The sequence below is a fragment of the Filicampus tigris genome, chromosome 2 (assembly GCF_054856515.1).
Source record: "Filicampus tigris isolate MCC_2025a chromosome 2, RoL_Ftig_1.0, whole genome shotgun sequence".
In the NCBI taxonomy this organism is placed as follows: Eukaryota; Metazoa; Chordata; class Actinopteri; order Syngnathiformes; family Syngnathidae; genus Filicampus; species Filicampus tigris.
This window is the reverse complement of record NC_141218.1, coordinates 10,338,763-10,351,473: the sequence shown is the minus strand read 5'-3', so window position 1 is coordinate 10,351,473 and position 12,711 is coordinate 10,338,763.

Genomic DNA, 12,711 nt, shown 5'->3' with positions numbered 1-12,711 from the left:
CCCGATGCAGAGTCACGTGTAGTTTGCAGTGCTCAGTCGCTTGGTCTGCGTTGAAGCATCACCAACTGATATTATTTTGCGATGGTCGACTTCATTTGCCGTGTCACTCTGTAACGGCCTTGCGAATCGTCAGCGATTGGCATTCAAAAATTGGCTGCTTTTTTTTATTGTGCCAAGTTGTCAAAAAGTGTATTGTATATAATTTGACGGTCAAAATGCATTTTTACATTTTACATTTAAGTACTTTTTCACTTTGTTGTTGCGACGAAGTACCTTTACTACTTGAGTACAGTGTGTTAATATTTTTGCCACTTCTCTCATTGAGTCACATGTTAAGTGTCGGAACACCCTTTGATCCAATTCCGCCCCGCCTCCTCCAGCAACTCGCCAAGCCACCCCGGACAGCCCAGCCCAACCCTACCCAAACCCCCACTCCCGGCTCCTTCACCTGGGCCGGGTCTCTATGGACACCTGCCTCTCCTTAATGAAGATCCATGGCTTCATTTCCATTTCTGGAGTCATATCAGAGACGAGTGAGCACAAAACAGGCCTGTTTCGGAGGAGGCCCGGAGAGCCGGATAGAATGACACGGCTAAGTGCCCCGGCAGAGCGGGGCAGCTGCGGAGCCTGAAAAATAGGATTTGGTCGGGGGCTTCTGAAGTGGGGGGCTTGGATGGAGAGGACTTGATGTTTGGATTGGTCACAATGGCGGCCGTGTGCTACCTCGCTAGCTCCTTGCCACTAATGAGGCTTTCTGCGGGGCCTGAGGAGACCGTTGGAGGACACACACACACACACACACACACGCACACCCCGGCACACCCACACGCACGCACGCAGGCAGGCAGGCGGCACTCCTGCCCTCTTAAGTGCACAACAACAGCCATGCCATCTCGTCACCATATTGTACTTGCTGCAAAGACTGCGCTGCTCTTCGCTAGGCAGGACCAAGGACGTTTTTTTATTCCACACCCCGGCACACCTGACAATTTGGCGGCAGGAAGTAGACTACACTTTAGACCAGGTGAAACCAGTTCTAAATTGTGGCGCAAGTGGTGTAACGTGATTTTGGTGAATTTGATGAGGCGCAGGCAGACAAATTCTGAGCTCCGCCGAAGTGTGTGGTGGATGTCATCGCATCATTCATAAATTTGACGACAGCACACACGCATCAAACCCTCTGAATTGTAGAAATCAATTCATTGAATGGATTATTACCATAACCATAACAATAATCTTGACCAATTTGAAACCTTAGTCCTGGCTCCAAGCCCTAATTTGAAACCTTAATTCTGTCGTGAACTCCAATTTTAAGACCATTCACTGTACCACAAACTTTGCCCAATTATGAAAATGTGTCAACCCCCAGCCCACCCTTAAAATACACCCCCAACCAAGACTCCCCCCACCCCCCCTTCTCACTCCATCCTTGTCCAGTTAGCCTTGTGTGTGCAGGTGGTGAGAGTATGTCTGTATGTGTGTGTGTGTAAGCGTCCGTGTGTATGTGTCTTTCAATACAGTGGTCGAGGTTGTGCTTGTTAACACGTTCTAGCTCACTGACTCTTCTCAGTCCCACCCTGGGGGGAGGTAGGTTTTGTGCGCTAATGTGTGTGTGTGTGTGTGTGTGTGTGTGTGTGTGTGTGTGTGTGTGTGTGTAGGTGATGAAGAGGAGGAGGAGGAAGAACAGGAAAAACAAACACGGTGACACCTCGGACGTATCTTGTGACTGACCTGAAATTAACTCATTTTTTTTGTCACTTGAAAACTTGCATAAATAATAACCACAAAACAATGTTGTAAGATATTTTCAAGGTCTTAAGAAGTGTTTCGGCAGTCATAAAATTTGAAGGCCACCACCACTTGTTTAAATCAGGACCATCATTTTTTAATTTTCACAGTACGCCACAAAACTCAAATTTCACATAAAGTTTATCTGCTGAAATATATTATATATATATATATATATATATATATATATATATATATATATATATATATATATATATATATATATATATATATACATATATATATATATATATATATATATATATATATATATATATATATATATATATATATAATTTAAATTGGTTAATAAAGTTTCAAAATAACAGATGACAGACCGATAATATGGATTTGTAAAGAAATGAAATTTCCCAATTGGGAGATTTCCGCCCAAGAGCAACGACATGATAGCATCCAAATAGCAATGATGTTTTTTCTTATTTCCTGAAAAGTAGTGATTTGGCGATGTCACTGCTTGCAAGACCCCAGCTTGTCAACAACTACTCAAAGTAACTAACCTGCTTATGCGTAGGGGCGGAGCTTAATGATGGTAGGTGGTTTGGGGTTCGGAGGCGGGGCAGTTTTGCTGGTGAGGGGGTCATCTAGGTGCGCATGGTGTCATTTTGCGGGCCCCTCTGCACTCACCTGGAACCGAGTACTTCCCCTCCCTGAGTCTTATCAGTTCCCAGAGGAAATACCTGCTCCAGGTAAACACGACCCCTTGACCCCCGTCGGCCATCCGCTCTCAACAAGTCCCGACCCGGAGCCCATCTCGCTCCCAAGCCGAGGATTAGCTCTGCCTCACGCCTCCCCGCTCCGACTGGTGGAAAACCGTCGGGACCAGGTGACACAACACCGCGGTCGGGTCCGACCTCTGCATCCTCCTCCTCCTCCTCTTCATCCCTCTGTCTCCAATGTAATCTTATCAGGTGTAACCGAATATCTGCTCTTATCCAGCAAGGTGTCTCCAGGCCTGTTTGCGTTGTCTCACTGAGTGATTTATTCGAGGAAACACAGGATAAACGACACCACCGCGAGCTTCATATTTTTGGAAATATGATGAGGTTTCAAAGAGATTGCGTTTAAGAATGATTGGTATTTAAATTGACTTTTAATGACTTTATGTACAATTAATAATCGACTGCCTGCAACACTTGATTTATATTTAATGGCTTGCGCCATGAAAAATGACTTGATCATTACAGGCCAAACGGTCCCCCCTTTCCTGTCTTTTGATATGCCTGCATAAAATATACGGAGGCATTGTGAATGGAGCCAGAACTTAATGTTGGGCTTGAAACCCTAACCTTAATTTGAAGCCTTACCCAGACTTTAAACACTTATATTTGAGCCATAACAAAGATGTATAACCCTAATCTGAAATCCTAACCCTGCCTTGAAACACCAAGCCAATTTTGAAACTCAAAAGTGAAACCCTAAGACTTTCTTAGATTGCCCACCCAGTGGGATTCATGAAAAAAAAAAAACTTTTAAGTTGTTAGTATTAGTATTATTATTGAATTATTTTTGAATTGGTGTATCGTTGTGAATTTTATTTTATTGAATATTAAAAAAGGCATAATTGTGGTTGTCTACGGAATATCCGGACTTCATATTGTTCAGTGTGTCGTTTTATTTGAATATACGATGTGTCAGGACAGGAGGATTGTGCTCAGTGAGAGAAATATTCAGGCCCACCCTGATTTTTCCAGGCCCGCCCATTGGCCACGTTCTGGCTCCGCCCCTGACCTAGGCATGAAAGTCTAATTTGAAACCCAGCCTGGCTCTAAACACTGACCTTATCTGGAAACCCTCTTTTGAAACCCTGTTTGAAAACTGAACTCTGAAACACTAAGCCTAAACTGAAAGACAACACCAGGCTTGAAACCTTCATTTGAAATCATAATCTTTCTTCTTTCAATTAATGGCTTATTGCATGCAATTATTAGGTGCAAACCGCCACACCCATAAGCCTTCTGGAAGCCTGGTTTGAAACCTTAACCCTGTCTTGAAACTTGAACCCGGATGTGAAACCGTATTTCGAAAGCCTCACCATGTTTTAAAATGTAAAAAACTACACTTTGAAACCCAAACCCAGCCTTGAAGCTAATTTTAAAATTGTCTCGAAAACGTTTTTTGCAACCATAACACCGATTTATAACCCTACTTTAAAACCCTGTCTTTACTTGAATCCCTAATTTGAAACTCTAACCCTTGTTTGAAACCCCAACCCAGGCATGAAACCCTCACCCTGTCATCAAACCCTAATCTGAAACTCTAACCCCTGTATGAAAACGGGAGTGATGAGGCGTACCCAACCCCGCCCGTTCCTCAATTCCACGACAGGGTCATGGTTTGTCTCCAACCTTCGGGGCTACATCCAAGCACAACTCCATGCCCCCCCTCGAACCGTCACCTGAGCCATCCGCACGGGTAGACTTCATTTTGAGGGCGAGACAAATTTATTTGTATGGCGCCGTTCATACACAAAAGTTTGTATTTGAGTACTCTAACCATCAATTATAGAGTTACAATGACAAAATATAAGCAAAATGCTGAAAACAATTTAAAGGCCAGATTCAAATGTGCCAGCAATTTGAGAAGACCTCAGGTGTTTTCTCCACAGTTGAGGAGTTTAGAAACACAATTCTGCTTCACTTTGTTTGCTTGTGGAAACCCTCAATAATCCTTGTACTCGACAAGCAGGTATTTGGTTACCCACCATGACAGTGATGTACGCGAACCCCGAAGCCCCTCCCGGTCGTCTCGGGTGGACTCTGGCACTGGAAGTGGTGATTTCTGACCGATAAACCGCCCCTCCCCTCGACGGCACTGCGGGGGGAAACCGGAGAGGACGATAGAGACGTCCCGTGTCAGGCACCTGAGTGGACGCCTCATCGGGCTGAAACAAAGAGAGCACCTTTGGAAAAATCGCCCCGTCTGGACTTCTGCGCATTTTGGAATATGGACTGACATGCGACTGTCATTCGTGGAAGTGGATGCTGTGCACTGACAAGACAACCCAACTTTATTAAATATAAAAAGTCTCCATTCCAATGTTCAAATGCCAGATAAAAAATGACACAAAGATAAACAATTCAAACTTCCACCATTAATGTGACCTATGACCTGTACCGAGGTTATTTTAGTTAGCAAAAACTAGTGAAAATAAGTATCACTAAAATTGAAAGAAAAAATATTTTCTTGAATGAAATAAAATAAAAAGTCAAATGCTTTTTAAAAAATGAAAACGTCTTGAAACTATAAATTTCCTTTACAAAATTAACTAAAACTAACTATAACTGTAAGCAAAAATGTTCTTTGTTTTCATCTTTGTCAATGAATGTAATCAGAGCTGGGCAGTTTGTCCCGGGGCCAGACCGGTCGGACCCTCCGGCCCGGCCGGCTTCCCATTTTTGGGGCGGGGGGTGGGGGCTGACAAATTTTAAAAAAGGGCTGGACTAAGCATGGCCAGAAGTGGATTTTAGTCCACCCCACTAATCGGCCCTCATGCGTGTGACATGGTGGCGAGGCGGCCAAATTTCATTTCTGCCTATTCGGTGAAAGGCTTCTTTTCAGGCTTCTTTCTACACCCACGTCGGCGAGAGCGACATGAACGACGCATTGTGCTGTTGGCGACAGGTGTGCAACACACGCCACGCACACATCAGGAATTGTTGCTGCTCTGATCGGTCCATTATGTCAAATGTTGCGATGACATACAGTTTCCCACCACGCAGCTTGTTGCTGCTGTAATGCTAACTAGTTTGGCAGCGGCATTGGTGTTATGTCACGTATGTGTGTAAAAAAAGCTACTCACCCACGTTCCCCCTTAGCCGCCACCTTCCAGATCGATTTCGCAATACAATTAAATGCATCGTATAGTCATCTCGGTCCCTTTATGGTTGTAGCAGGCACGATATCCATTGTTGTCGCTGTCCTTTAGTGACGCCCCCCCCGACTTGGAACGCGACAAGTTGTTTCAAAACAACTTGTGTCCATGAGTATAGTCAAGCTGCGCTAGTTCATGCACTTCTTCTGCCGTCTTCTCTACTAGCAAACCTGCTGTGTAGTGGTTTGCTGGTGTGCTTTTATTTTGAAGGCCGTGAAGTGTGAAGGAGGGGAAGTGTGGAAAATAAATAAGTAACTTGTTGACTGCGACTTCATGCTGTCTGTTGGACCCAAATAATGATACAATACGACAAAACCAACCAAATTCCTTTATTGTTGGGTTAGGATAGAGGATCTATGATACCTATACCTATGATACCTGCACTAAAAATACATTATGACAAATGAAATATATTAAGAGTATTTTGTATATATGTACATATTTTGTCCATGTATAAAATACAATTTTTGTCATATATCTGGTTAGGTAGTATGTGGTCATATCTCGCCCCTGATTAGCACTGATGAAAAATGGTGGCCCGCTCCAGTATTTAAGTTGCCCATCCCTGATGTAAACCATTTATTTGTAGAAATTATTTGCTGAAATATTTACTCACAAACGTACTTACTCAGTGTGAAATCTGTGCCTCTTTAACTTCACGTCAATTATTCTGTTTTATGAATGGAAACGTTTATACACGGGTTCATTGTCATTTCCATCGTCACAACAATGTTTTCATGAAAAAAAGGAAATTGTGACTCCAAACATTTAAACAGTAGTCTTGCACAAACCAGCGTAATCGTCCTCAATGAATGTATTTCTTGGCAACAGGAACGCCCTTCGTGAGCTTCTCACCTTCCCTATTTGCCGAAAGCCGCGCCTTCCACTTTTGCTCTCCATCAATGACGAGACCCCTGCCTTGGTTGTCCTCCTCATCATCATTAGCGGGCAATAGCGCTTCATTAGAGATAAGCGGGACAATGGCCGGGGTGAAGGCCCGGATCACGCTGACGTCTTATCTCTCGCCTCATCTGCAGCCCGTGGTGTCTCTGTCAGAGGATGTTGTTTAAGACCAAGTCAAACACTCAAACATCCTGTGGCATCATCCCGGCCTACACACACACTGACATGCATGCGCAAACACCTCCGCGCGGCACTTCCTTATGGCACTTCGCACTCGGCTGGTGAATGTCCTCTGTAGCACGACGATGTTTGAAGTCACGCAGCAGAGGCGGGAGCAAGTCACATAATGTCGCTGTCTGGTGGAATCCTGGCATCTCCAAAATCATGACCTTTGGAGGATTGAAAAAACATTTGTTTGGCGTTATTAGACAAACATTGTATTGTTGAAGTTGCCAAATTTTGCTTTTATTTACTGTTGTGTACCAACATTAACGCTATATGAGATGATAAGGCTGCCTAATTGGCTGTGGCCTCATGACATGTTTCATTCTGCAATCAAGCATTACAGCTATCATTTTCTAACAAAACATGCCTACTCAAATAACAGAACGGAATGATTTTTCAAGTCTTAAAAGGCGGTTTGTCTGCGAACCCCACACATTAAATGTATGTATCGGGCTCTACCTGTGGCATCGTTTTTAACCTGGATTTAAAAGCATTCACACTTGGGGCTGACGTCACTTCTTTTGGCATCGTATTCTATTTGTTTACAGCATAACAGATAAATGCTGCTTCACCATGTTTGCTTTGAACTCCGAGCTCCACTGATTGACCCAAGTCTGCACACCTCAGAACCCTCCTGGGTTAAACTCCAACTTTGAAACCCTGACCTTGGTTTGAACTGTAACTAAAAAAGTAACCTTGGATTGTAACACTTGTTTGAAACTCTAACCCCACCTAAAAACCCTAAACCTTGCTTGAAACCCAAATCCAGGCTTCAAACCGACTCTGAAACTCTTACGGTTTTTTGAAATCCTGTCCTGAAACCCTACTTGAAAACAGTACCCTTGTACTGTAACTCTTGTTTGAAACTCTAATCCAGATTTGAAACCCTAAATCTGTTTTAAATAAACCAACCGCGGATTGAGACCAATTTTGGAATCCGTAATCCTGTTTTGAAGCCCTTGAAGCCCGAAAAACAACTTGAAACCAATAACGCTGGACAATAACACTTGTTGAAAACCCTAAACCGGGCTTGAAACCCAACTTTGGACCCCACCCTTGCCACAAAACCCTAATTTGAAAACCTAACCCCAAACCTACCAATAGTTTTTCCAGGCTACTGTCACGTAAATTAATGTGGAAAATGATGATTTATTGTCATTTTTCTGTTAAAACGGTCTTGTGTCTTCTTCTTGGACCAACTTTAACGAGCAAGAGTCACACACGCACGCACGCACACATACGCACACGAACACACACACACACAAATGCCCTCCACGCTGGGGAGGAAGCCAAAGTGCAGGCAGGTTAATATCGGGGAGCACTCGACAACAATGGCGCGTTATGAGGTGCTGCGGGAGTAATGAGGTCTTTGTTGGGACGTTAGTGCGCGGCCGCATCCCATCGTTACTCATCCTGGGAGACCGCTGGCCTGTCGACATGGCAACGGGGACTTGACTGAGGCCACGAGCAAGACCTGAATCTCAATGTCCCGGCCAACGCACACACACAAAGAATGTGTGTGGTAGAGGTGGAAAAGGTTTTACAAGTGAAAGCGTCAGAAGCAGAGGGGGCAAAAGTACTCAGACTTTGTAGGATAGGAGAAGTACAGACACCTGTGTAAAAAAAATCTGGTAACAGCAGAAGTTTTGGAAACTTGAGTTACTCAAGTAAAGTCACCAAAACTTTTCCATATTGTTATTCATTTATTCCACATTTAAAACATTACTAACTCTACTGCTAACATTTGTGAGTGACTGCCATTGGCACTGTATAACTTTGTCTTTCTGTATATATTACTACTCCTAGTTTGTTTTTATTTTTGTTTCTTTTTATTACATTTTTTTTCTGTCAAACTAAAGAAAGAGAATTACATATTGTGTCATTAAAACAACCACATGGCTTTAGTTTAGAAAGGTCACTTTAGCTTCATGCTAACAAACAATGCAAAACGTACTAAGTACTGTAGGCTAACGAATAGCATCAACATTGCGGTGTTGTAAGCCTTAAATCAAGATGTATTTGAACACAAATGGTGCAGCAACACATTTAGAAAGACAATGTAACAACACTCAAGAGCATATATTCTTTATCATCTCTGAAAAACTACTAGTGTGACTGCTACTTTCTGAGCTGCTTTGACCATCTTCTTCATCGTGCTATAGAGTTTTGCTTTTAGTACTGTAGAGTTTTCATATTGGATTCAGGATTTTTAAAGTTAAAAAAAGAAAGTAAAAAGTGCAAGAAAAATAAATATTTAGTAAAAAAATACATACTATTTTGTAGTGAATTCTACCACCAATTCCATTAGTTTGAATCCCTTAAATATTGCTGGCATCAGGCCAAAACCTTGTACCTCCAAAATAGTCACTTTTCATGAGACCACAAATTATCAAGTTTGTTCAACCATTAGCAATGCATCGTGAAGTAGAGAAGCAATTTTCAACACTTTAGATTGGTCATAATGTGTAAAAACAACACCCACACGTGTGGACTGACCAATAGATTTTTTTTTTAAATATGAAAGTCACTCCATTCTCAAAGTAAAGTGCCTTTTTTAAAGAAACTGCACTTCTTACAGTATTTCTTATATAAAAAAAAAGTAACTCTTGACAAATATTGATTCCTAGGGGAAAAAACATTCCTTTTTCACAAATACACAACTTTTTGTAATGGACTCTCCCATCAAACATCACATTAGTTTTAAGTTGTCATGTCAGTTTTCCAAGCTGATATGCGCCACATACACACACACGCACGCACACACACGCCTATCCAATAAATGTCCAGTGTAGGTATGCAGTGGTGTGAGAGTCATCCTGCAGGTTGCCGGGTGCGTTGGGTCAGCGCCGAGCGGTCAGCAGCTGCTGTCTGGCCGAGGTCCCACAGTTCCCAGGCTGGGGTGGGTAGTGGGGTGGGGTTGAGGCCGTGGGGGGGGGGGGGGCGTAATAGCGAAGCGGTGGTGGCAGTGGTGGTGGCGGGGATCTGGATTGACAAGCCCGTAATAAAATCAGGCGCCCTAGATGGGTTGTGTGCAGCCCATTGTTCCCCCAGCAAGGCCTACGGCTGCTGTTTACTTTCTCCCATATGCATTATTCAACGGCACAGGAGCTCTGGGAGGGGAGGGGGGGTGGGGTATTGGGGGTGGGCGATGTGTTTGGGGGCCCATTGAAGGATCCTCTTGCTCTTGTTTTGTTTTGCTAATTTTCAATTAAAATAAACCATCGCTGGCCACTGCCTTGGCTGAGCCAGGAAGCGGACACAGGAAGACCGCGAGAGGAGCAGAGAGTAAACACGTCAGAGAGGATGTTAAATAGATGGTTTGATAGATGGATAGATGCAGAGTAATACAGTGGAGCCTCAGGTTTCATGATTAAACGTTCCAAGAAACTGAACCGTATACGAAATCCAAGCAACAATTCCCACAGGTAATAATGTAAATGAATCTATTTCATATACAAATATTGAGCAAAAAAATGACATCGGATGAACGTGCCTCAATTACATGAAATAAGTAGCTGAGTCATGCGTTGTTGTTTTTTTTCCCCACAAAGCGGATGTCCGAAATCTGGGAGAAAATTTTGCCTTTTTTTTAAATTTTTTTTTTCGAAAACTGAACGATATGAAAACTAACACGTTCCACTGTAGAAGAAGAAAAAAAGATCAAGAAAAAGAGGCAGAGAAGGAAGTAGAAATAATACAATGATAAATAAACACATATAGCCCACACAAATATTCTTATATTTTCAAATTTAAAAAATGATTTTAATATTTTTTCCATTTTTGTATATTGTCTCTGTCTTGTGAATAACACTTATGTCCAATTTTGGATTTTTTAAAACTTTTCACATTCTGGCGATGTTTGTAACGCGGAAACACCATTCATGTAAAAATAAGATTAAAAAAAAAAATGAACATAAGTATTATTCACAGGACAGCGACAATATGCTGCTGCTCCACACGTGTTAACCCATTAAGGCCGGGAGCGCATATTTGCGTTTCTACCTTTAAAGCCCGGAGAGCGTATACGTCAATTTTTTTTTTAATCCAATTCCCTTTCTCCTAGCCAATAAAATGCATCAGAATACACGTGACGGTGTCGTGACTCCTCGGAGGATGTCGGTAATGTCGGTAACCAGTGATGGCAGACGCTGTTGGAGTGAAAAAGACGACGCGCTTGTGGACCAGTGGAACCAGTCGAACGTGATACATGGTTAAGATATACGTTAGGAGGCAATGGCGATATCGACGTCTTTGTACCAGAATAGAGGATGGTATTTATCACTCATTTGTTTCTAATTAAATATAGTGCTTCTCTTGCACAGATAAAAAAAATTAAGTTATTTTTTTCTTTTATCTTCGATTGAAACGATTAATAAACTCGGAACAATTTGAAAGCCACCATGTCTAAGATTTCAGTTTATTTTGGAATTGTTTCTATCTGTTACAGGGGCTGAGATATTGATTGTTTTCTGGGTGTTGAATTTCCCGGAAAACCTTTCGAGGGTGATTCCAAAGATGACATTAGGTTTTAAAGAGATGTTTAGCAAGGCGCTTTAGGTCTTAATTTAATGAGTTAAAGAAGCAGTTTGAAGATTTATATTTACTGTGGTATCAATGCTAATTTCAGCTAGCCTGTCAATGTTGTCTCCCAGTATATGTGAGCATTAAGCTAGCAGACCTCTGTTATTTTAAGCATTTAAATATACTGCATTCTCATAATTCTCTTTTTGTATGTGACAGCTTGACAGTAAACCCTGTTGATGTAATCATGCAGTCGTCAACCCCGCAAGGGTGCCGTTTGTTATAAGAAAAGGCGCGGCCCTTTTTCATTTTGAGTCAGTTAAGGACTTAGGGCGAGACTTACATCAAGTCAACAGCGTGCCCTGCCATAGCATTTACGCTGCATCGGAAGCTTCGGTGCCTTAAGACATTGAACGCGGAAGTACTGCGTGCATACAGTCCATTTGGAGAATTGTGCCAGTGATTCATTTCCTCAAAGTGATGTTATATGATGGGCTCCCAGTTCTTGACAGTGAGTGGGTGAAAACCGGCGTTGAGGAATATTTTCTTAATGAAAAAGTATATTTGAATGGGTCTAAACGTATTTTTATGCAAGTGGTAGTGGGTAAACTATATTTAAAAAAAAACTTTTTTATATGGTCTTGCTATATTGGCGACTTTCACCTGGAATGTTTGTGGGTCTGGAATGTTGTCCCCCATGATAACCGGGGTTGACTGTACCTTGAGATTTCTTTCCACAAGTTATTGCTCTTAGCAGCCTTTGAGGTGGCAACAGGAGGATTCACATATGGCGGGAGAAAGCGCGAACAAATCCCCAAAGACAATGGCCGACTGCTGTAATGACTCCCCGAGGTCATTAAAATGAGGCCAAACTAATCAATAAGTCCAGTGATGGCTCCTCTCCTTTGAGGCGCCTCTTTCTCACAGGAGGGGGCCCAGCTAGACTTGTGAGGTGCAGGGGACAGATGCAGTGCCGGTGCGACGGGGGGTGGGGGGGGGGGTCGCTTAAGAGGCGGACGAGCCGGGTTAAAGATTCACCGCACATCTGTCACTCGAGGCCGGGCGGCAAGCGGCGGCCTTCCCCCGCTGACAGCCTGCCGGCCTGACCGACGCCGTGTCATCTACCTGCGGCTCTGCTGGGCTCGACCATCTGCCTGCGCTTCGCATCCTCCACTAAACACCAACTATTATGATCGAGACAATTCATTAGGTACACCTGCATGGTTTAAAATGGGTTAGGTTTGGGTTTCAAAATTAAGATGTCAATGTTGTCACCACATTACTCGCCTTGAAGACAAAACAAAATAATTAGGAATATGATGATGAAAATAAATATTTCAAAATATATGTGCTGAATAACTATTGTTAGATTAGCACAATAG